This window comes from Pleurodeles waltl, chromosome 4_1 (genome assembly GCF_031143425.1).
Source record: "Pleurodeles waltl isolate 20211129_DDA chromosome 4_1, aPleWal1.hap1.20221129, whole genome shotgun sequence".
Classification (NCBI taxonomy): Eukaryota; Metazoa; Chordata; class Amphibia; order Caudata; family Salamandridae; genus Pleurodeles; species Pleurodeles waltl.
The window spans coordinates 329,151,289-329,176,413 of NC_090442.1; the positions used below are offsets into that span (position 1 = coordinate 329,151,289).

Consider the following 25,125-nt stretch of genomic DNA (forward strand, 5'->3'; position numbering starts at 1 on the left):
TCTCTACATTTTTTCCTTACAAATGTAAGACAGTGTGTAAGAAAGACGTCTATTTGAGAAATGGCCTGTAATTCACATGCTAGTATGGGCACCCCGGAATTCAGAGATGTGCAGATAACCACTGCTTCTCAACACCTTATCTTATGCCCATTTTGGAAATATAAAGCTTTTCTTGATACCTATTTTTCACTCTTTATATTTCAGCAAATAAATTGCTGTATACCTGGTATAGAATGAAAACCCATTGCAAGGTGCACCTCATTTATTGGCTCTGGGTACCTAGGGATCTTGATGAACCTACAAGCCCTATATATCCTCGCAACCGGAAAAGTCCAGCACATGTTACAGTATATTGCTTTAAAAACTCTGACATTGCAGGAAAAAGTTACAGAGTAAAACGTGGAGAAAAATGGCTGTTTTTTTCAGCTCACTTTCAATATATTTTTATTTCAGCTGTTATTTTCTGTAGGAAAACCTTGTAGGATCTACACAAATGACCCCTTGCTGAATTCAGAATTTTGTCTACTTTTCAGAAATGTTTAGCTTTCTGGGATCCAGCATTGGTTTCACACCCATTCCTGTCACTAACTGGAAGGAGGCTGAAAGCACCAAAAATAGTAAAAATGGGGTTCTGATTCAAGTCTGCCCATTCCTGAAACGTAGGAAGATGGTGATTGTAGCACCAGGAACCCTTTGTTGATGCCATTTTCAGGGGAAAAACCACAAGCCTTCTTCGGCAGCCCTTTTTTCCCATTTGTTTTTAAAAAAACGAAATTTTCACTGTATTTTGGCTAATTTCTTGGTCTCCTCCAGGGGAAACCACAAACTCTGGGTACCATTAGAATCCCTAGGATGTTGGGAAAAAAGGACACAAATTTGGCATGGATAGCTTATGTGGACAAAAAGTTATGAAGGCCTAAGCGCGAACTACCCCAAATAGCAAAAAAAGGGCTCAGCACTGGGGGGGGGGGGGGAGAGAAGGCCCAGCACCTAAGAGGTTAAGGGCCTCATCCTTTTTTTTTACTTCCCAATCTAACTATCTACTCAGCTTTTGCCTGCAATTCATGAACAACAACATGGAGAGTCCCTCACAAAAAGCACAATTTTCAGTATTTGTTTGCTTTTTAAAATAAATATAGACAAGAAACACATTGTTTTCTGTCTGTATATAACTGTACAAATCAGTAAAAATTGAAAACTGGGAGCCTTAAAAATAATGCAGGAAGGTACTTAAAATAGCACCCCATAAGAATAAATTAAATAGGTAAAATTAATGTGACTTGTTCTTTTAGGCTATGGACAACAATTATACAGGTCAATAATGAATGTAGGCACTTGATGAAAATTTGGAGTCCAATTGTTTCATGGATACTAGCATTGATACCCTGAGCTGAATAAACTCCTGCTTTCTTATGCCATTCTATATTTATCTCTCACTTTTTGCACTTTCAACAAATGTATATTTGAGACATAGCTTTAGTAATGAAGTATATCATTTGAATATTTATGTCACATGTTTAATGTTTTATTGCTGTTTCATATTATTCATATATTTAAAACTGTTTTATGTATTGTTACATGGCTTAGCAATAAAGAGACATAGAAGGACAAGTAAGTAAATCTGCCAAATTTACTTTCAGCCCAGGCAGTTTATATGATATAAAATAACCTAATATTTTATAATATAATATAATATAATATAATATAATATAATATAATATAATATAATATAATATAATATGATATAATATAATATAATATGTGGAACGATTTTAGCCAGCCTTTTCATATAGATGTGCATGAAGCTCATGGTTCAACCAGCCGTATTGCTGAGATGCATATACACTTCATGATTCACTTTTTGAAAGTGTTGATGTGACCCAAAAACTGTGAAGCTGCAGATAAAAAACAAGTAGCTAAATTCAAAACTGGTGCTCTATTTCCAAAACTATGTACAGTAATCTTGTATTGCCAGCTGGTGCAGCCTGGGAACTCTATGGCCCTCATTACGACCCTGGCGGTATAGAACCGCCAGGGCCGCTGGACGGGGAGGCACCGCCGACAGGCCGGCGGTGCCCCGCGGGGCATTCTGACCGCGGCGGCTTAGCCGCGGTCAGAGAAGGGAAACCGGCGGTCTCCCGCCGGTTTCCCGCTGCCCCCAAGGAATCCTCCAAGCCGGCGCAGCTTGCTGCGCCGGCTTGGGGATTCCGACTCCCCCTCCCGCCATCCAGTTCCTGGCGGTTCTCCCGCCGGGAACCGGATGGCGGGAGGGGGAGTCGCGGGGCCCCTGGGGGCCCCTGCAGTGCCCATGCCAACGGCATGGGCACTGCAGGGGCCCCCGTAAGAGGGCCCCAAAATGTATTTCACTGTCTGCCTTGCAGACAGTGAAATACGCGACGGGTGCAACAGCACCCGTCGCACCTTCCCACTCCGCCGGCTCGATTACGAGCCGGCTTCATCGTGGGAAGGGAGTTTTTCCCTGGGCTGGCGGGCGGTCTTTTGGAGACCGCCCGCCAGCCCAGGGAAAAACTCATAATACCCTCCGCGGTCTTTTGACCGCGGAGAGGTATTATGGAGGGCTGAATTCTGGCGGGCGGCCTCCGCCGCCCGCCAGAATCAGAATGAGGGCCTATGTCTCACCCATCAAACACCATGTTCAAACTGGAGTTCTCAAGGTAAATTTTGATTATTTCAAAGTTCTAAAATATTAATGCCAGTGCAGTATATTACCAAGTGTCACATTCCAAACAGAACAGAACAGAAATGTGCTAAAAACGTAAATATGTTTGGGGGAAATGTACGATGTTGAAATTTAAACAGGAACACCTGAGCTAGTCTTCCCTACCATGTACTATTAGCAAGCTAAGTTGTAAACCTTTGTGAGATGAGGTCCAATTACTCACAAGCAGATAACCTTTACATCAGGGAGTGTCAACATAATATTTTTGATCACTCTTCCACATTAACCCACCAAATAAATTTAAAAATGAATGAGTAAATGAATACAATTTTTGATAAAACCTATTAATAAAAAATGAAAGATAGACTGAAACTGCAATGTATAAAATGTTGGAGTGTGGTCTTTTTTAGGTCTCACCTACCACACAGAACATCTCTATGTTTGCAAAAAAGACTTATTGTCAGCTTACGGTGAGTTTACGGCCTACCTATTGCTTAACATTAGTTGGCTTTATTGTCATTCTTATTTGTTTACTTTTTATTTGTTAGCTTGTGTTGGCTTTCCTTACTCTTCTTTTGTTTAAACCGCCCTTGGAGCATGGCCATTACTTGTGTCGTTCCATGTCTTACTTTTCAAGCACTACTTTATTTATTGAAAGTGCATGTGGTTTCCAGTTGTTTCCCTCATATACTTCTCTTCCCCCTTTGCCGTGCTCCACATTGCTCACTCTCTGGTCTGCTTCTCCTCCATCCTTCTCTGTGTTCTGCTCGCCCCTGAATGTTCCTCCCCTGTGTCTCTTTCTCACCCATATGCTTCTCCAAACCCCTCTCACCATTGCTTTCTCTTGCCTGTGTCATGTACCTTTCCTTTTGCCCTCTGTGTTGCTTCTGCCATCCTCCATGTTATTCCTGTTATCTACCCTTTGTGTTGCTTCCCTCTACCAATGCTGTCCAGTTTGCTTACCCGCCACCTTCTGTGTCTCTTCCCTCCACCCGCACCCTCCATGTTACTTCCCCCAACTCTTTTTGAGAAAAGTGCTTTTATAGTACCAACTAGGATCACTAAATAGAAAGTAAAAATATGCTTCTGCGCACACCTACAAAATTACTTGACTGAGAAGGCAAGACCAGTTTTCTTTGCCAATCTTTGTTATTAAATTGCTCCTCCATAAAAGAGCAAGAGGTAGCCACCTCTAGGGATCAAATTATTCCCTAGGTCTGATAATAGAAATGCCTATAATTCAATGTATAAAGCAGTGGTAGCTGTAGATATCCTTATCCCATATATCTAACTGTGTGATTGGAATATTTAACACTCAGTATGGAGGATGCCGAAGTTATGTTATGTCCGGAAACGTAACCAAATCCTAGAATGCAATCTTGCTCCTCCATGAAATCAGTTTAGTTTGGATCTAGGTACAGCACATCAACAGGAAGCCAGGAGCTCAATAAAGATGGGGAACAGTGTGGTACAGTTGAAAGCCCTGGAGTTAACGTTTTGTGATATTAAGCGAACCAGCAATGCTGCACTTATAATTAGATGAACATGTGCATCTTAGGTAATCAAGCAGCCTTGTGTATGGGATAGGAATCCTCATTTTTTCTGCTAATATGAGACAAAGAAATACCCTTTCGCCAGGTCAAACCGCATCCAACATCATCACCACAAAGGGAGTGGATCATGTTGCTGCAAACTCAATCACCTCTGTTGGCAAATGAGTGTTGAAAGTTAAAATTCTTCCATGGATAAGAGCAGTCTGAACAAACCAAACTAAGCCACATAGTATCCCTGAAATGCAATTAGTCATGATTTTCATTAATAGTATATCTTTTCATTAAAGAGTGAAACTGGATAGGAAGAACTAGGTAAAGCCAGGCCTAGTGACTCCTCAATCTGACGTTCTGTGAGGATTTGATCAAGGAGTTGACTGATGCCAGCAAAGCGGAATCATGGCAGATTAATGTTTCAGGGGTAGATGAAGAAGTGTTTGCTAATATCCCAAGTAGCCACCCTTGTACATAATCATCACTCGGAGTACAGCACAATGTGTTTAATTTGGAGGCAGCTATGTTCTCTCTCACTTCAGTGGCGCAGATTGCAGGTTCTTCTGGTATGGAGGACTAACAGAGATATGCCCTTGTACTATTCCTAATGCAATATGAATTCTTCTAATGATTTTCAGTTCACTCAGGCCTTCACCACCTCGATACGTGTTTGGATACAGACAGAAATGTAACTCGACGCCATCAAAAGGGCCATTTCTACACAGTTACACAAATCTAGAACTAAAGAGAGCTACCAAAAGGTAAAACGTGCTTTCTGCTTTTACCTCTTTGCCTCAAAGTCTTTGATTGCTGTGAGGAAAATGTGGAGGATCTCTATGTCAGAGCTCAGCTAGATGAAAAGAAGAAATCAAGATTCTGGTGTGTGTGGACAGCCTTCAACCTTTCTACATTGTCTCTTTCGTGGATCAAACAATGAAACTGACCTATTATGAGGCATGATTCTAAGGCTCCCTCTTGAAGGCACAAAGCAGATGAATTATTCTACCAGTGTTCTGGACCAAATCGTTGAGGTGTCACACTGTGTATCTCCCTGTGAAACAAGTGATGCAATGTATATAACTAAGCCTAGCTCTTACGTTTTAACCTTATAGTCCTCAAGGCATTTACACTGGATGCACCTCCATCATTGCAGAAAAAGGGACAGGCTGGGATACTGTTCATTGACCTTTGAGAAAGCGTTTGGCATGGTCAGTTGGTTGTTTCTGGAGAGGGTCATGCTCAACATGGGACTGAGGGATGCCTGGGTGCGATGGGTGTGCCTGCTGTATACTAACCCATTGCCAGGGTGCGGATGATGCGCACAATATCGGGTTCATATGAAGTCCATCAAGTTACCTGATGGGGTGCCTGCTATCTCTGCTCTTGTTTGAGCTGGCCATTGAGCCACTAGCAGAATTACGTAGGGACCATGGTCAGTGTAGAGGCGTGGTACTGGATGGAACAGAACACCTCATTTCTCTATATGTGGATGATTTGTTATATGTATCCAATATGTAGACGGACTTCATGCTCAAGTTGCTCAAGAAATTTGGGAGACCTGCATGTGAACCTCTTGAAGTCCTGTGTTTTCCCACTGTGGCCACGGCTAGATAGACCCAGCATTTTGGGGCCAGCGATTTGGTGGGCCCCTCGCACCTTCTGCTACTTGTGGACACAAATTTACCAATACTTGGGGGAAGGGAGGGAGGGGATGTGTGGTGTTCTGGAGGATGCTGCAGCTCCCCCTTATGCCACGGATAGCACTCACAAAAATGATTATGATACCCCGGCTGCCTAACTTCTTATTAATTCTCCCCATGTGGATGCCCATTCCATGGTTCAGACAGATGGACTCATTGCTTCAGGAGCTTATATGGGACGGGGGTCACCCATGGGGGGCCCTGGAGACCCTCAAGCACCTATCCTGGAGGGGGACTGGGAGTACCAGACTTTGAAGGCTATTTCCTGGCATCCCAACTGCAGTGTAATGCTAAATGGCTGAACAGGACAAGTCTGTGGGACCTGGGGAAGCTGGGAACTGCATCTAATCACGGTGCATTCCTGGATTGTCTTCTATGGTGCATGCCGCAGGGCAAGCGGGATAGTCTGTTACTATCCACAGCACTTAGGTGCTGGAGCGAGGTGTGTATACTGTACACCGCATTGTCTGCCGTATGCCCCAGCTCTCCCACTGGTGGGATTGCCCCATGGAGAACCTCTCCTCCGTTTTTACAGTGACACAAATGCAACATGAATGGATGTGGGAGTAATCACAGTGGGAGATTGTTACGAGGTTTCGGTGTTGGTGACCACGACCTCCCTGATAGACTTCCATAGCCTTCCCCTGGACAGTTTCTTCAATATGAGGGACTTGTTCAGACCTTTATGGTTCTATAAGATACTCAGAGGGAAGCTGTTATTGTCCATGGGTGCAGGGTGAAATCTATTGAAATGGTTATATTCTGCCCTTAATGGGATGATCAGGAAACCCCTATTGGCTCTGCGAACAAAGTGGGAGGGGGTCCTAGGCAGAGACATGCCTGATCGAGAGTGGATAAACATGCTGGACAAATCGCAGAGGGTCTCATGCAATAAGCATCTTAAATTATCTTCATCAAACGTACCCGCCTCCCAAGAAACTCATGGCAATCTATGGAGGGGAGACCAAATGCTGCCCTTGTTGTGCACTTTAAGCAGCAGATTTCTGTCATATGATTTGGTCTTGTGTGCATGCCCAGGAGTTCTGGGGTACTGTGGTTCAAAGGCTGAATGGAATGCTCTACCATGCTATGCCATGTACTCTAGAAGTGTGCCTGTTGGGGTCCTTCCTAAGGCCGAAATCGAAGAAAGTGGAAAACAGACATGTTAATTTGGACTCATACTTGCAAAGAGACAACTTGCCATGACATGGAGGTCGACAGGGGGCTCTATGGTATGTAGGTGGGAGGCCGCTGTCACAGAATGGGGTACTGCAGAAGAATTAGAACTCGGGAAAGAGGAAGCCAGGGGGTGAGGAGGAGACCCACAGCACCTCTTTGGTAAGAAGAGGGTGTGGCGTAACGACCTGAGCTGCCAAGTTTGTTGCTGAGGGAACCAGGTTTGAGTCTCTATTCGGCTCAATGTCCTGTGTTTCTAGGCAAATCACTTAATCTCCCCGTGCCTACAATTCAGCATGTATAGACCCTCACAGGTGACTTGCCGTGCTTTACAAATCCTGGATTTATATTAAAAAGTGCTGGAAACCTTTGAGAATCTTTAGGAAGGTACTGGGTCCTTGGTCAATGCCTCCAGGTCCGAGGAGCTGTAAGGCTATGCTGCAGTCTAAAATACATTGTGCTGCCTACACTTCTATCAGGACTGCCAGGTTGAGAAGCAAGATTCCTGTGAAGGATAGATGGTTGAGTTACGGAGGGACAGGAGCATGGTGTGGTCTATTTCTGATGGTAATACCCTGATAATGCCTACCTGAAAATGGGGGGGGCAGCCTCATGTTTCGGCCTCCAGGACATGTGCATGTTGAAATGCACCCATAATGATGAGCCTAGACCCAAATGTTTGAATTGTTTTGTTACTGTTAAAGTTTGCAAGTATATTCTGTATTTTATCTACAATACACACTAAACATAAATGCCCTGTTGCCATTCAAATGGGGGAAGGGATGCCTCCCTGCACTATTATATCGGTACAGAGTTGATAGATGGGGATATCGTGTTTTTAAGATTGATGTGCATACCTACCCCTCGGAGACATGGTGGAATGGGATTTCAGAAATGCTATTACAATGTGTTTTTCACTGGTCTTATGTAAAACCTAATAAACATATTTTAAAAAACTGCATCAGGCAGGCAGTTACACAATTGAGACAAGAGAACATTATAATTAAAAAATGAAATGACTAAGAATAGTGATAAAGGGTGCATTTGTTGGTGATGAAAGAAGGACCAGTGCTGAAATAGGCAAAATGAAAGAATAAATGTTCTTTGAATTTTATATTCCTGGCCACGGATAAAGATAACCCCTCAGCACTGTCAATCATTCTACCCTCATCCACACCCTGAACTCCTACAACATCCCTCAATGGTTCTTCTCCTACTTGTCCAATGAACACCAGTTTGTTCATATGGGCACCATCAGATAACAGAAGATCCTTATCACCTGTGGAGTTCCCCAGGGGTCCATCATTTCCCCATCATCTTCAGACTCTACAGGGAGTCTCTTTGAGCTCTAATCATTGATAACAGCATCAACCTTCATCTATATGTTGATTATACACAACTCTACTTGAAAATCTCCGCGGCTACAGACATCCTTTGCCTCAAACACAGCCTGCACCTTATCGAGACATGAATATCCAACACCTACCTGCAGCTCAACCCCACCAAGACAATTCTCTCTGTTATTTGCCAAGAATAACAAGCTGCACCTAGGCCAAATCTGTCTCAATCACATTGACTTTGAAGGATGGATTCAAATCCCAACTTTCACCAAAGTCAATTAACTTGAATTCGTCCTGGACACCAAACTCACCCTCAAAGAAAACATTGCAGAGAAAACAAAGACAGCCCGTACCAGCTCTCTCTACTACAGAATGTGAAAATGCTTTCCACAGAAAGTGACTTCAGAAATTATTCTCAAGCCATCTGGTTCTTGAACCTGGATGGTACCATCACCCTGCTCTATGAATTTCCAGACCCCACACCAGCTACTTTACATGCATTCTACATGCTACAGCATATGTCATACAGATATTCAAGTAATACAACCAAATCACCGCTGCCCTGATGGAACTCCACTGATTCCACTGTTGGCTGGCACCATCTTCATAACCAACTTCATCGTTTACAAAGATATCACAACCTGAATTCCTACTAATCTAACTGAAAAGCTTATCATATCCTGTAACTTTTTGCTACCTGCCAGCCAGGACACCATCAGACTAGAGGCAATGAAGAGCAAAAAACAAAAAATACAAGGCAACAGGCATTGTCCAGCTATGCACCTAGGATTTGTAAAAACATCCCCATATCAACTAGGACCATCCCAACACTACTGAGGTCCAAGAAAGAGGTAAAGACACAATGCACCTCTTTGAAGAACACTGCATGATGCAGTAACAGTCATTTTCTGCTCCCAGAACTCAATTGCCTATCCAATCACTCAATGACTATATATTTGCCTTTCACCCTGTACACCGCTCCACTGACTTCTGCCTAGGTCCATGCTATATAAACATTACATACATATTGCTGGCCACTGGAGGGCAGAACACTTGGTCTTATCTCTTTAGTTAGAATCATGTACAAATACATTAAACAGTAATGTTATTGTGAAATTCAAAGGGTAGAATGTAATGGGTGTTCTCACAGTCAGAAAAGGAAATTGTGGATTTACCTTCTGATACAGCCAGTGGCTGCTCACAGAGATCAGGTGCTCCAGGTGTATTTAAAAAAATAATTGTGCCATCTTCAATTTGAGTTTGATGAAGGAGTAAAACTGAGTCCACTACTCAGTCCTTCTCTCTAGGTTTAGACCCATTAGGAAAGGCTGATGATATCACTGGACTCTAAAAATTATTGGACTCTAAACAGACTTGCAATGAATGTTATGCCACTCCATAGGCTAATCTGGGAATGCGAGCAGTAGGATAGGGCAAAGACTTTCCATATTTCAAGATTGGGATACGATATCTAGATGAGTGATAGTGAAAAAATACGAGACTGATATGGGGACCAAGTCTTTATCAAGTGAGGAGGGTGAGGGATCATTGAAAGAGTCGAGCAAAATGGATTCCTAGAACTTTTTCAAAGCCTTGCTGAGACAGCAGTTGTCATACTGTCTGTATGGGGGTTTTAACTAACTGGCACGAGGCAGAAAGTATCCCATTTGGGAAAATATGTTTCTGCTGCCTTCTGTTACTGTTCCTCTAGTCTGCTAAACGTTGCGGGGCACCAGGAAATAGAGTAAACTCCATTACCAGAAAATCAATAAAAAAACTGACATTTACATTTAGTGATCTGCATTACAGATTTTCTACCTAGCTCTGGGCCTCACTCAGAATCTGCAACACCCACCCAAACTGTGTGAAGGAATCGGAAATAATGGTTCCAGGACATGGCATCGCTGACCTATGCCACGAGAAGACCATATATCTGTAATTACCGAAGCTAAGTACATTAGGGCAACTCTCTTTTGGTGATGCTTTTTGTAGGCCCTTCCAGTGGTAATCATGAGTTCCCCGCCACGGAAAGTGCTCAATCCTATTGCTTGTTAACTTTTAATAAGTTAGTTACCAAAATTCTTCTTTGTTTACTAACATATTTTAATGCAACATTTTTCAGCAAAGGCAAAAAGTCAGGGGGTAACCATGCCAAGGAGGCATTTCCTTACACAACCCCCCCCCCCAAACGAAAGAGGATGAGACTAACCTTTCCCAAGAGAGTCTTCATTTTCTAAGTGGAAGAACCTGGAAAGGCCATATGCATTGGCATGGGCAGTCCCAGGTCTGTGTTCCACTATAAAGTCCATTCCCTGTAGGGAGATGGACCACCTCAACAGTTTTGTATTTTCACCTTTCATTTGCATCAGCCATCTGAGAGGTCTGTGGTCAGTTTGAACTACAAAGTGAGTACCAAAGAGGTATGGTCTCAGCTTCTTCAGGGACCAAACCACAGCAAAGGCCTCCCTCTCAATGGCACTCCAACTCTGCTCCCTGGGGAGTAACCTCCTGCTAATGAAAGCAACAGGCTGGTCAAGGCCATCATCATTTGTTTGGGACAAAACTGCCCCTATCCCATGTTCAGAGGCATCTGTCTGCACAATGAACTGCTTGGAGTAATCTGGAGCTTTTAGAACTGGTGCTGTGCACATTGCTTGTTTCAGGGTGTCAAAGGCCTGTTGGCATTCTACAGTCCAGTTTACCTTCTTGGGCATTTTCTTGGAGGTGAGTTCTGTGAGGGCTGTCACTATGGATCCATATCCCTTCACAAACCTCCTATAGTACCCAGTCAAGCCAAAGAATGCCCTGACTTGAGTCTGGGTTTTTGGAGCTGCCCAGTCCAGAATAGTCTGGATCTTGGGCTGGAGTGGCTGAACTTGGCCTCCACCTACAAGGTGTCCCAAGTAAACCACAGTTCCCTGCCCTATCTGGCATTTGGATGCCTTGATAGAGAGGCCTGCTGATTGCAGAGCCTTCAAAACCTTCTTCAGGTAGACCAGGTGATCCTGTCAGCTGGAGCTAAAGACAGCAATATCATCAAGATAAGCTGCACTAAAGGACTCCAAACCAGCAAGGACTTGATTCACCAACCTTTGGAAGGTGGCAGGGGCATTCTTTAAACCAAAGGGCATAACAGTAAACTGATAATGTCCATCAGGTGTGGAGAATGCTGTCTTTTCTTTTGCTCCAGGTGCCATTTTGATTTGCCAGTACCCTGTTGTTAAGTCAAAGGTACTTAAGAATTGGGCAGCACCTAATTTGTCTATCAGTTCATCAGCTCTAGGAATGGGATGGGGATCTGTCTTGGTGACAGAATTAAGTCCTCTGTAGTCCACACAAAACCTCATCTCTCTCTTTCCATCTTTGGTGTGAGGTTTGGGGACTAAGACCCCTGGGCTAGCCCAGGGGCTGTCAGAGTGCTCAATTACTCCCAACTCCAGCATCTTGTGGACTTCCACCTTGATGCTTTCCTTAACTTGGTCAGACTGTCTGAAAATGTTGTTTTTGACAGGCATGCTGTCTCCTGTGTCCACATCATGGGTACACAGGTGTGTCTGACCAGGGGTTAGGGAAAAGAGCTCAGCAAACTGCTGCAGGACCTTCCTACAGTCAGATTGCTGTTGGCTAGAGAGGGTGTCTGAATAGATAACTCCATCCACTGAGCCATCTTTAGGGTTTGATGAGAGGAGATCAGGGAGAGGTTCACTCTCAGCTTCCTGATCCTCATCTGTTACCATCAACAGATTCACATCAGCCCTGTCATGGAAGAGCTTGAGGCGTTTCACATGGATCACCCTCTTGGGGCCCCAGCTAGTGACTATGTCCACCAGGTAGGTGACCTGACTCTTCTTCTCTAGCATTGGGTAAGGGCCACTCCATCTGTCCTGGAGTGCCCTGGGAGCCACAGGCTCCAGAACCCAGACTTTCTGCCCTGGTTGAAATTCAACCAGTGCAGCCTTTTGGTCATACCAAAACTTCTGGAGTTGTTGGCTGGCCTCAAGGTTTTTACTTGCCTTTTCCATGTACACTGCCATCCTTGAGCGAAGGCCAAGTACATAGTCAACTATGTCTTGTTTAGGCTCATGAAGAGGTCTCTCCCAGCCTTCTTTCACAAGAGCTAGTGGTCCCCTTACAGGGAGGCCAAACAGAAGTTCAAAGGGTGAGAACCCTACTCCCTTCTGAGGCACCTCTCTGTAAGCGAAAAGCAGACATGGCAAGAGGACATCCCATCTCCTGTTGAGTTTTTCTGGGAGCCCCATGATCATGCCCTTTAATGTCTTGTTGAATCTCTCAACAAGGCCATTAGTTTGTGGATGAAAGGGTGTAGTGAATTTATAAGTCATTCCACACTCATTCCACATAAGTTTCAGGTATGCTGACATGAAGTTGGTACCTCTGTCAGACACCACCTCCTTAGGGAAGCCCACTCTGGTAAAGATACCAATGAGGGCCTTGGCTACTGCAGGGGCAGTAGTCGACCTAAGGGGAATAGCTTCAGGATACCTAGTAGCATGATCCACTACTACTAGGATGTACATATTTCCTGAGGCTGTGGGAGGTTCAAGTGGACCCACTATGTCCACACCCACTCTTTCAAAGGGGACCCCCACCACTGGAAGTGGAATGAGGGGGGCCTTTGGATGTCCACCTGTCTTACCACTGGCTTGACAGGTGGTACAGGAGACACAAAACTCCTTAACTTTCTGGGACATGTTGGGCCAGTAGAAGTGGTTGACTAGTCTCTCCCACGTCTTGGTTTGTCCCAAATGCCCAGCAAGGGGAATATCATGGGCTAAGGTCAGTATGAACTCTCTGAACGCCTGAGGCACTACCACTCTCCTAGTGGCACCAGGTTTGGAATCTCTTGCCTCAGTGTACAGGAGCCCATCTTCCCAATAGACCCTATGTGTTCCAGTTTTCTTGCCATTGGACTCTTCAGCAGCTTGCTGCCTAAGGCCTTCAAGAGAGGGACAGGTTTATTGCCCCTTACACAACTGCTCCCTTGAGGGTCCCCCTGGGCCTAAGAGCTCAACCTGATAAGGTTCTAACTCCATAGGCTCAGTCCCCTCAGAGGGCAGAACTTCTTCCTGAGAAGAGAGGTTCTCTTTTTGTTGTTGTGTTGCAGCTGGTTTCCCAGCTGGCTTTCCTTTCCTCTTGGTAGGCTGGGCCCTTTTTCCAGACTCCAGCTCTACTTTTTCACCCTGAGCCTTGCACTGTGCCCTTGTCTTGACACACACCAGTTCAGGGATACCCAGCATGGCTGCATGGGTTTTCAGTTCCACCTCCGCCCATGCTGACTCCAGGTCATTTCCAAGCAAACAGTCTACTGGGATATTTGAGGAGACCACCACCTGTTTCAGGCCATTGACCCCTCCCCACTCTAAAGTTACCATAGCCATGGGATGTACTTTAGTCTGATTGTCAGCGTTGGTAACTGGATAAGTTTGTCCAGCCAGGTATTGGCCAGGGGAAACCAGTTTCTCTGTCACCATAGTGACACTGGCACCTGTATCCCTCAGGCCTTCTACACTTGTCCCATTAATTAAGAGCTGCTGCCTGTATTTTTGCATGTTAGGGGGCCAGGCAGCCAGTGTGGCTAAATCCACCCCACCCTCAGAGACTAATGTAGCTTCAGTGTGACACCTGATTTGCTCTGGGCACACTGTTGATCCCATTTGGAGACTAGCCATTCCAGTGTTAGCTGGAGTGGAGTTAGAAGTGGTAGTTTTCTTGGGACAGGCCTTGTCTCCAGTTTGGTGTCCAGGCTGATTACAGCTACGACACCAGGCCTTTTTGGGATCAAAGTTTTTACCCTTGTACCCAAAATTGTTTTGTGAAGAGGCTCTGGGCCCACCCTCCTGTGCAGGTTTTTGGGGGCCTGAAGAAGACTCTTTACTATTTTTGTTTTTATATGTCTCAACACTCTTCCCCTGGGGAGGCTTTGTGACCCCTTTCTTTTGGTCACCCCCTGTGGAAGTCTTGGTCACCCTAGTCTTGACCCAATGGTCCGCCTTCTTTCCCAATTCTTGGGGAGAAATTGGTCCTAGGTCTACCAGATGCTGATGCAGTTTATCATTTGAACAATTACTTAACAGGTGTTCTTTCACAAATAAATTGTACAGCCCATCATAATTATTAACACCACTGCCTTGAATCCAACCATCCAGTGTTTTCACTGAGTAGTCCACAAAATCAACCCAGGTCTGGCTCGAGGTTTTTTGAGCCCTCCTGAATCTCATTCTATACTCCTCAGTGGAGAATCCAAAGCCCTCAATCAGGGTTCCCTTCATGAGGTCATAAGATTCTGCATCTTTTCCAGAGAGTGTGAGGAGTCTATCCCTACACTTTCCAGTGAACATTTCCCAAAGGAGAGCACCCCAGTGAGATTTGTTCACTTTTCTGGTTACACAAGCCCTCTCAAAAGCTGTGAACCATTTGGTGATGTCATCACCACCTTCATATTTAGTTACAATCCCTTTAGGGATTTTCAACATGTCAGGAGAATCTCTGACCCTAGTTATGTTGCTGCCACCATTGATGGGTCCTAGGCCCATCTCTTGTCTTTCCCTTTCTATGGCTAGGATCTGTCTTTCCAAAGCCAATCTTTTGGCCATCCTGGCTAACTGGATGTCCTCTTCACTGGAGTTATCCTCAGTGATTTCAGAGATGTTGGTCCCTCCTGTGAGGGAAGCAGCATCTCTGACTACTATATTTGGAGACAGGGCTGGAGTGGCCCTGTTCTCCCTAGTTAGGACTGGTAGGTGGGAATTTTCCTCCAAGTCACTATCTTCATCCTCTGTGTTACCATCCTCAGAGGGGTTGGCCTTTTCAAACTCTGCCAAAAGCTCCTGGAGCTGTAGTTTGGAAGGTCTGGGGCCCATTGTAATTTTCTTTATTTTGCAGAGTGACCTTAGCTCCCTCATCTTAAGATGGAGGTAAGGTGTGAGGTCGAGTTCCTCCACATTCATCTCTGCACTAGACATTATGCTTCTAAAAGTTGGAATACTTTTTAAGAATCTAAAACTAGTTCTAGGTTCTAATTCAAACTTTCACAAAACTTTTAAACTCTAAAAGAAATGCTAAACAGGGACTAACACAAGGCCCTAGGAGGACTTTTAAGAATTTAGAAAAATAGTTCAAATTGCAAAAATCAATTTCTAATGACAATTTTTGGAATTTGTCGTGTGATCGGGTATTGGCTGAGTAGTCCAGCAAATGCAAAGTCTTGTACCCCACCGCTGATCCACCAATGTAGGAAGTTGGCTCTGTATGCACTATTTCATAGTAAGGAATAGTATGCACAGAGTCCAAGGGTTCCCCTTAGAGGTAAGATAGTGGCAAAAAGAGATAATACTAATGCTCTATTTTGTGGTAGTGTGGTCGAGCAGTAGGCTTATCAAAGGAGTAGTGTTAAGCATTTGTTGTACATACACACAGGCAATAAATGAGGAACACACACTCAGAGACAATTCCAGGCCAATAGGTTTTGTTAAAGAAAAAATATATTTTCTTAGTTTATTTTAAGAACCACAGGTTCAAATTCTACCTGTAATATCTCATTTGAAAGGTATTGCAGGTAAGTACTCTAGGAACTTTGAATAATCACAATAGCATATATACTTTTTACATAAAACACATTTAGCTGTTTTAAAAGTGGACACAGTGCAATTTTCACAGTTCCTGGGGGAGGTAAAGTAATGTTAGTTCTTGCAGGTAAGTAAACCACCTACGGGGTTCAAATTGGGGTCCAATGTAGCCCACCGTTGGGGGTTCAGAGCAACCCCAAAGTCACCACACTAGCAGCTCAGGGCCGGTCAGGTGCAGAGTTCAAAGTGGTGCCCAAAACACATAGGCTTCAATGGAGAAGGGGGTGCCCCGGTTCCGGTCTGCCAGCATGTAAGTACCCGCGTCTTCGGAGGGCAGACCAGGGGGGTTTTGTAGGGCACCGGGGTGGACACAAGTCAACACAAAAAGTACACCCTCAGCGGCACTGGGGCGGCCGGGTGCAGTGTGCCAACACGCGTCGGGTTTTCAATAGGTTTCAATGAGAGACCAAGGGGTCTCTTCAGCGGTGCAGGCAGGCAAGGGGGGGGCTCCTCGGGGTAGCCACCACCTGGGCAAGGGAGAGGGCCTCCTGGGGGTCACTCCTGCACTGGAGTTCCAATCCTTCAGGTCCTGGGGGCTGCGGGTGCAGGGTCTTTTCCAGGCGTCGGGATTTCAGAGTCAGGCAGTCGCGGTCAGGGGGAGCCTCGGGATTCCCTCTGCATGCGTCGCTGTGGGGGCTCAGGGGGGACAACTTTGGTTACTCACAGTCTCGGAGTCGCCGGAGGGTCCTCCCTGAGGTGTTGTTTCTTCACCAGTCGAGTCGGGGTCCCCGGGTGCAGTGTTGCAAGTCTCACGCTTCTTGCAGGGATTTCAGGGGTCTTTAAATCTGCTCCTCTGGATACAAAGTTACAGTCTTTGTTGAACAGGGCCGCTGTTCTCTGGAGTTTCTTGGTCTTTTGGAAGCAGGGCAGTCATCTTAGGATTCAGAGGTCGCTGGTCCCAGGTAAAGCGTCGCTGGAGCAGTTTTCTTCTGAAGGAGGGAGACAGGCCGGTAGGGCTGGGGCCAAGGCAGTTGGTGTCTTCTTCTTCTCTGCAGGGTTTTTCAGCTCAGCAGTCCTCTTCTTCTTTAAGTTGCAGGAATCTAAATTCTTAGGTTCAGGGGAGCCCTTAAATACTAAATTTAAGTGCGTGTTTAGGTCTGGGGGGTTAGTAGCCAATGGCTACTAGCCCTGAGGGTGGGTACACCCTCTTTGTGCCTCCTCCCAAGGGGAGGGGGTCACATTCCTATCCCTATTGGGGGAATCCTCCATCTGCAAGATGGAGGATTTCGAAAAGTTAGAGTCACTTCAGCTCAGGGCACCTTAGGGGCTGTCCTGACTGGCCAGTGACTCCTCCTTGTTTTTCTCATTAATTCCCCCGGCCTTGCCGCCAAAAGTGGGGCTGTGGCCGGAAGGGGCGGGCAACTCCACCAGCTGGAGTGCCCTGTGGTGCTGGAACAAAGGGGGTGAGCCTTTGAGGCTCACCGCCAGGTGTTACAGCTCCTGCCTGGGGGAGGTGATAGCATCTCCACCCAGTGCAGGCTTTGTTACTGGCTACAGAGTGACAAAGGCACTCTCCCCATGTGGCCAGCAACATGTCTCGAGTGTGGCAGGCTGCTAAAACCAGTCAGCCTACACGGGTAGTTGGTTAAGGTTTCAGGGGGCACCTCTAAGGTGCCCTCTGGGGTGTATTTCACAATAAAATGTACACTGGCATCAGTGTGCACTTATTGTGCTGAGAAGTTTGATACCAAACTTCCCAGTTTTCAGTGCAGCCATTATGGTGCTGTGGAGTTCGTGTTTGACAGACTCCCAGACCATATACTCTTATGGCTACCCTGCACTTACAATGTCTAAGGTTTTGCTTAGACACTGTAGGGGCACAGTGCTCGTGCACTGGTGCCCTCACCTATGGTATAGTGCACCCTGCCTTAGGGCTGTAAGGCCTGCTAAAGGGGTGACTTATCTATACTGCATAGGTAGTGTGAGGTTGGCATGGCACCCTGAGGGGAGTGCCATGTCGACTTGCTAGTTTTGTCCTCACCAGCACACACAAGCTGGCAAGCAGTGTGTCTGTGCTGAGTGAGGGGTCCCCAGGGTGGCATAAGATATGCTGCAGCCCTTAGAGACCTTCCCTGGCATCAGGGCCCTTGGTACCAGGGGTACCAGTTACAAGGGACTTACCTGGATACCAGGGTGTGCCAATTGTGAAAACAAAAGTACAGGTTAGGGAAAGAACACTGGTGCTGGGGCCTTGTTAGCAGGCCTCAGCACACTTTCAAATCAAAACATAGCATCAGCAAAGGCAAAAAGTCAGGGGGTAACCATGCCAAGGAGGCATTTCCTTACACAGCATGATACAATTTCTATTACGTTCCTCAGGAGCCCTTAATATTGAATTTCTTTTAGGAATTAATTTGCAGAAATACGCCCAAGAACACACAACCTCGAAAGATCAAAAACAAGATGAGTTTAGCGTTACTCAAGAACCTTTAAAAATAATGTACTGGAATAGTTTGCTGAGTTTCCTCCCTAACTCTGGGGGGTGTAATATCTCACAAGTACTGGTCCAGAGCACAGCAGCAAGATTAATCTTAGGATTTATTAGATCAGGATGCGCTGGTTGCCTGCCTGGGAGAGGGTGATCTTCAACGGGCTCTGCCAGGCACTTTATGTCTGCTATGATCCTCATCCTTTGTACTTGAGTGAAACATTTACAAAATGCACTCCTATTTAGTGGATAACATCTAAAACTGCAATGATTTTTAAAATTCCTAAAATGTGAAAGACTCAGGGCCTGATTTAGAACTTGACGGACGGGTTACTCTGTCACAACGGTGATGAAGATCCCGTCAGCCGAAATCTAATTCCCATTAAATTCAATGGGATTTACATTGTGGAGGACGGGATATCCGTCACCGCTGTGAGGAGTAACCATCCGCTGAGTTCTAAATCAGACCCTCTGTCTGGCACTAAAGCTTTTTCCATCCACGCTGCCAGATTCTGGAACCAATTACCTCCCCAGTTAAAAGATGAAGTAAACTATTTTAAGTTAATAAAATCCTAAAAAAGTGGGTATTGGATTATTCTCATGTTGTGTTTCACTATCGCTGAGGTGCCATTAGGTGTAGGTGCTGTTGTTATAAATATATGTTTAGTTCAGTTCAGGGAAATATTCTAGGGACCAGCTAAGGGACTGGACCAGACACCTTCACTTAGATGCAAATTTATTTATTTTTCCAGATTTATATAGCACGAACTCGGCCCAAGAGAGTCGGATCACTTTACATGATCACCAGTTACATTACACAAGGTCAGATTCATTTTTCAGTCACGCGTAGATTCATTTTTCAGTCACGCGTAGAGTTTAGGTGATCTGCCCAGAATCACCGGATGTTGAACCGACACAGCTGTGACTATAACCCGATTCCCCAGTTCCAAAGTTGGCTCCTGTGGCTGTAATGCCACATCCTCTCCCTAATTCAGGTTGATCGAAGGTTGCGAGGTAATTATCCACACAACCATCATTTATTAAATGTTTCCCTCTCACCCAGCTAAGCCCCCTGCTTACTGGTGAGACTGTCAGGGTAATGGAGGAAACAAACCACTTGATCTATGCAGTAGTAGCTTGCTTTGTATTTTGAAAGAATAAACAAGACGACTGCACCGGGTGCCCTGCTCCTATCCTGACAGAAATGGCACTGGAAAAGCTGCCCATTCTGTATGAGAGGATTGGCCCCTGGCAAAAAGAGAAGCAATCCTCACATATTATCTTCCCTGTGGTATATAAGCAGATACTGCTACTTGCACAGATCCACGGACACAGCAGCATCCTAGCCAGAATACTTTTGGTGAGTTTCCATTAACTAAACCTAGCTATTTTGAGAGATAGCCAAAGAACAACAAAAATGATAGGGGAGCGCATTCACAGACTTACTTCACACCATTAAAAGTAGATATTTCTCTCATCCTTTCCCCTGTGGAACCCACCAACACATGACCCACTGTAAGGTAATAGAAGGGTCAATAATCCAGCTGGTATACCCGTTTTCTGCAATTTATCCCACAACAATCTCAGATCCGCTATATGAAATGCTGATTTACTGTCAACATAGCAGATGACTAGGCCACCCGCACTGCTTTTCTTTTGCATAGTATGATATAACACAAACACATGATGCAATATGCTGTGATGAGGGAGAAGGCTGTCTGTGGTAATGGCAGAAAAGCATGGTTACTTGTGCAGCCCTGAAAACTCTAACTAGAACTTGTGTAAATATTTTGGATGGTGCATCCAGTTTAGAAATTGTGAAGTAAGTCAATGGATCATCCATTCTGCCTTTTGAAAATGTGTCTAATTAGTGAACCTTTCTTTCTAGCTTTTTTGGATTGTCCCTGATTGAGACGTGATTAAACTATGGGCCAGGAAACGTCCCCCAAAGTTTAGGATTCAATTGCCCATCGACTGGACATAAGCTGATTAATGGGGTTTTTCTATCTTAACAACAGGAAAATGAAGACCATCCCTACTCTCACTGCTCTGAAGACCTGCCACTTGATGTTCAAAAACAGGCTGACAACCAGCTCCTGCATGCAAATTTCTAACATGCTCCACCTTTGAAAAGAGGGCAGTAAGAGTTCAATTTCACTGTATCACCATCGCTGCCAATACCTAGAGCTTTATTCTAGGCTTTCATCTTATATTCTACTTTCATCTTTTTAATTAATAGCCTATATTGTTTTAGCAGGCTTTTATACCAACCTGGAGAACATACATATTTTTGTCTAAAACCGATCTTTTGCAACTGCCAATAGATTTTCGATCGTTTGCTGCAAAGGGCGCTGTTAATCTTCTGGGAAAATGTATCTCTTTTGTGTGGTTCTTCCCCGTTTTATACTGAATTTGCTGGAAAGCGTCAATGCCGGGTAATAGGAGGCTGCCAAAATAAGGCGAGTAATTTGCTAGCTACAACTGGCATGTATGCAGTGCTTAATTTGCGCTTGTTGTTTCCGTTGCTGAGCACCAGCACTTATTTTTGAGGGTCGGGGCTTATTCTTCTGCCTCAAGCATTTGCTGCGAGCAAAATACACATATGGAAAGACGGAGGATGGGAAAAACGAAAAAGTGTCACAAGGGGAGAAAGCAGAAAGCTGCAAGAGTGAGCTGAAGGGGCAGGGAGTGGTTTTAAAAGGATTGAAGAGGCCCGAGATGGCTTCAGGATTACGCCGCCGCAGTATTCCGTGCTCGCACATTTAATTGCAGCAGCAGTGTGTTTAAGAGGAGGGATTTGGGCACCGGCACGTTTTTATTCACAAATTAAGCAATGCATGTATGTCCTATAGGTAAAGCCATGGTAAAATGCACAGAAACTGTGGAAGTGGTATAAGATTCAAATGTGGAATCTGGACCACAGCATGCACCACCTACATGGGATACTTTAAAACATGGCATCAGAGCTGCCCCAGCAGCAGCTCCTGGCCCAGTAAGTAGGTGTCAGAGTGATCCTTTTTAAGATTAAATAAGTCACCTATAAAATGTGCTAACTACACACGACTACGATATACTTATGCTTATCTCTAATAATAAGTACATCATGCAAAATGTGGACTATTATCGGAAAAAGCAAAACACTAATAATATGCAAACTGTAAGTATAAACCTACACACAGAATACCTTGCGTATACCCCTTACACTTTGTGACTGTACCCCTTACTCTCTCACTCTCAGCCTCACCCACAAGTTCCATCCTGCCTTTTATACGTCCTCTTAATTTTAAATGTAGTTTTCAGTTGAACAAAAAGTTTCTAAAGACGAAACATTGTTCGTGCTAACTTAAGTAACCACTTATATTCCAAATAACATGAAGGTCCCTTTTTATTGCTACCTGAAATTATACATTAACTAGAACATAGTTAAACTAGAAAAGCAATTGATTCGTTCAAAAGGTTCATGCAGATGTCCCCTGGCTCATAGTCGCCTCACAGCGCTGCTCGCCGGTGCAGACCGTGTCATTGTAAACATAGACGCAATCGGAAAGTCTCAGTTTGAACTGGCAGACTGCACTATGTTGGAACTAAAACAATGTTTAGTAAAGGAAATATATACTACTCTTTCACCTGTGTATATTTAAAAAAATCAATGTAACATGTATAAGAAATAAGTGAAAATCATCCACTGTAACGTTCAGTCGAAAAGCAGCATTGCACGTATTCACTATAGGCACAGCCCTTCAGTAAGAGATTTACCACGAGGCACAAGGTCAGGAAGGTATGAAAACTTACACAGAACTCCCTCCGCCGCAGAATGTGAAGGGGGCCCATGATTCTCCCATATCTCACAGATATTCGTTGGTCTTGGGCCTTGGGGTCTTGGGCTGAATGGGACCCCCCTGATTGGTTAGGGGCTCCTAAATGCCTTAGAGGCCCCAGCTCCTCAGGGGCTGCAGGGGCCTGCATTGGGTCCCTGATTCCCATCAGCTTATCGGATCCAAGTGGCCCTTAGTGCTCCTGCATGCAACTGTCTGGACATATTTTATTCAAAATACAGAAGTCACAATATGAATCATATTATGAACTGAGCCATAGTGGCCATTATCCACCTGTTATTTTGGAGAATGGGGGTGTCAATACCGTACAGCTTTGACATGGTGAAACACCGATCCTCTGGTAAATCAGGATACCAAATGCAATCTAACATTAATTTCCACATTTCTGCACTCCTGGGAGCACGTACAATGTATTATCCTTCTGTGACTCCGCTCCTAATGAGATTCGGCGTTTGATTCACCCTGCTGAGTCAAGTTAAGTACTCACTTGGCCAGCGGGAGGTTTAAAGGCATTCACGCACAATAGAGCCATTAGCCAGCAATTAGGCCTCCTCCTGGGAGAGGAGAGGGTGGAGATGGAAACTGCATGTGCTAAGTATTTTTCAAATTACTTTTGGCTTGGGAAGACTCAGTCCCACAGAATCAAATGAGGGTAGAGAAACCTCTGGAGACAGTCACAAGGAGGAGCTGCCCTTTGACATTTTGGAGGGAAGAGACCAGGCAGCTGTGGCAACTAGGCTCTCAGAGGCATTCTTTCAAAAGACCACTTGATGGCATCATCTTCCCAAAATGTTGAGGGTTGCAGCAGTGGCAATGTGGTGGAGACACCGTAGGCGTGGGTGATGATCCTAGCTTCTGGAACTCCCCTAACCCAAAGAATCCTTGCACAAGGGAGCAACTTTAGAGAACAGTCTAGGGGAAATGACAATAGAGGAATGTCCAAATCGAGGTGGACTCAGGCTCTTCTGATTTCATTTGGCACTCAGAGACTATGACTTCTCTATCCAGGGCCAGTGGTGCTAGCCCTGCAGCACCCTCTGGGAAAATTGAGGCATTGGCCTGCTTGGAGGGGATCTTGGGGAGTCCCTATGGATCTTCTATGGACTGGTACTGCATTAGTGTGACCTCCAGATGGAGGGGGGCTCTGACTTCCACTGACCCAGTTGCTCTGCAAGTGGCCAAAGAAGGCCTTGTGACATGAAGGGTGCAGCCATGGAGGATTACCCTGTACTGGGATCCTGGGGGTGCTCCTCATAAAGGCTCCAGGCCTAGGAAAAATGCCAGTTGTCCAGACAAAAGACAGGTCCCTTATGAGGAGAGAGATAAAGCAGTAAAATGCAGACTCACCAATAATTTGCAAAATGTAAAGGCCAGGAGGCCTTAAACAACTACTCCTGGTGACTGGAGCGCTCCACCAGGAGCAGTCAATGATTGCAGTTATTAATGAACCTTGGCTGTTTTAATGGTGTTGCATTTCCTTAGCAAGACATAGTTCTACTTTCAGTGATGTGGTGAAACGCTGACACTCTGACAAAGCCAGTAGGCAACCTTTTGATAACAACACCACACTAAATTGTGTCTAGTGTATGTGGCGGGTATCATGGTCTCGGGATTCAGGGTTCACTAAGGGTGTGACCTGCTAGGAGAATATCACTATAGGTATTTCTCGCTGCTGACAAAAGCAATTTCCTCGAGGTCATGTGACTGAGAATTCAGTCTTCAACTCTTCTGAGGTCATACATTCAGTATGATAAATTAGATAGTAACATATGGTAATGATAATAAAAGACGTGTGGAACATAGCGCTGTATAAAGAACAAGTTAGTGTTCTAAAGCACCACTGTTATGCCCTTCTGGGTGTGCAATGCCAGAAGCTTGCAGACAGCTTCTTGCCCTCAGTCGACAGCTTCATAAATGTGCCATATGCACACAGGGCCGCTAACAGACTGCTGCATGTTTCAAAATTATCCCATAAAATGCATATCATAGACTTAGATGTCCCTGAGCATTAGTGCGCTGGTGGGCAAAAACCTCAGCCATGTCAATGTCAGTGGAGGCTACCCATCAGTTCAAAGTTCAAACTTACAAATGTCTGTTTCATGAACACAAATCGACAGGAACTCTAAACCACTGTGTGACACCTACTGTGTGCGTCTCCTGCTCTACATTCAATGTCGTGTCTCCAAAACCTTCACTGAAACGCCACTGAGGAACCCTCATTCCTCTTTATTTGAGGCATCGGCTAATCCCATGCCTCTCAATGCAGATGCATGTAGTTATTAATTTGCCACTGGTAAATCCAAGCTGTTTCCACAGAAGTTATTTGCAGTCACACAGCATGGAAGTGGCTGTGCCAACATTTTGAAATCTTTACTTCTTGGATCCCACCCAGTCCTCACATAACTAAAAAGCATAACTAAAAATCAGTGTGCAGCTTAAACATCAAGTCCCAAAAGCGTGATCCGTTACAAGATTTAAGAAATAAAACAAAAAACAGGAGCTACAAAGCAGAAAATACGAGGACATGACAAAAGATAATGTGATTCAGACATAAACCACAAAGGTTGTAATGTAAAATAGAAACATTAAATCAGCAGTACATTTATGAAAATGTTTTGTAACTAAAGAAAATGTTGCATTCTATTTTAGGATCACAAGCACCATCTTGTAAACACTGCAGTGGATCAACCTTTCAATAGGAATTGTAAGTATTTGAGCGCTGATACAACTGCAGGCGTTGTCCCTTCAATGTGGTCTAATGCGCAGTATGCTTCT

At 44.8% G+C, this 25,125-nt stretch overlaps 1 protein-coding gene across 1 annotated transcript in view; it reads right to left on the reverse strand.

Moving 5' to 3' along the window:
• Positions 1-25,125, reverse strand: part of VWF (von Willebrand factor) — a 1,017,342-nt gene that overhangs the window by 984,834 nt on the left and 7,383 nt on the right. The gene's annotated exons all lie outside the window — the stretch shown is intronic.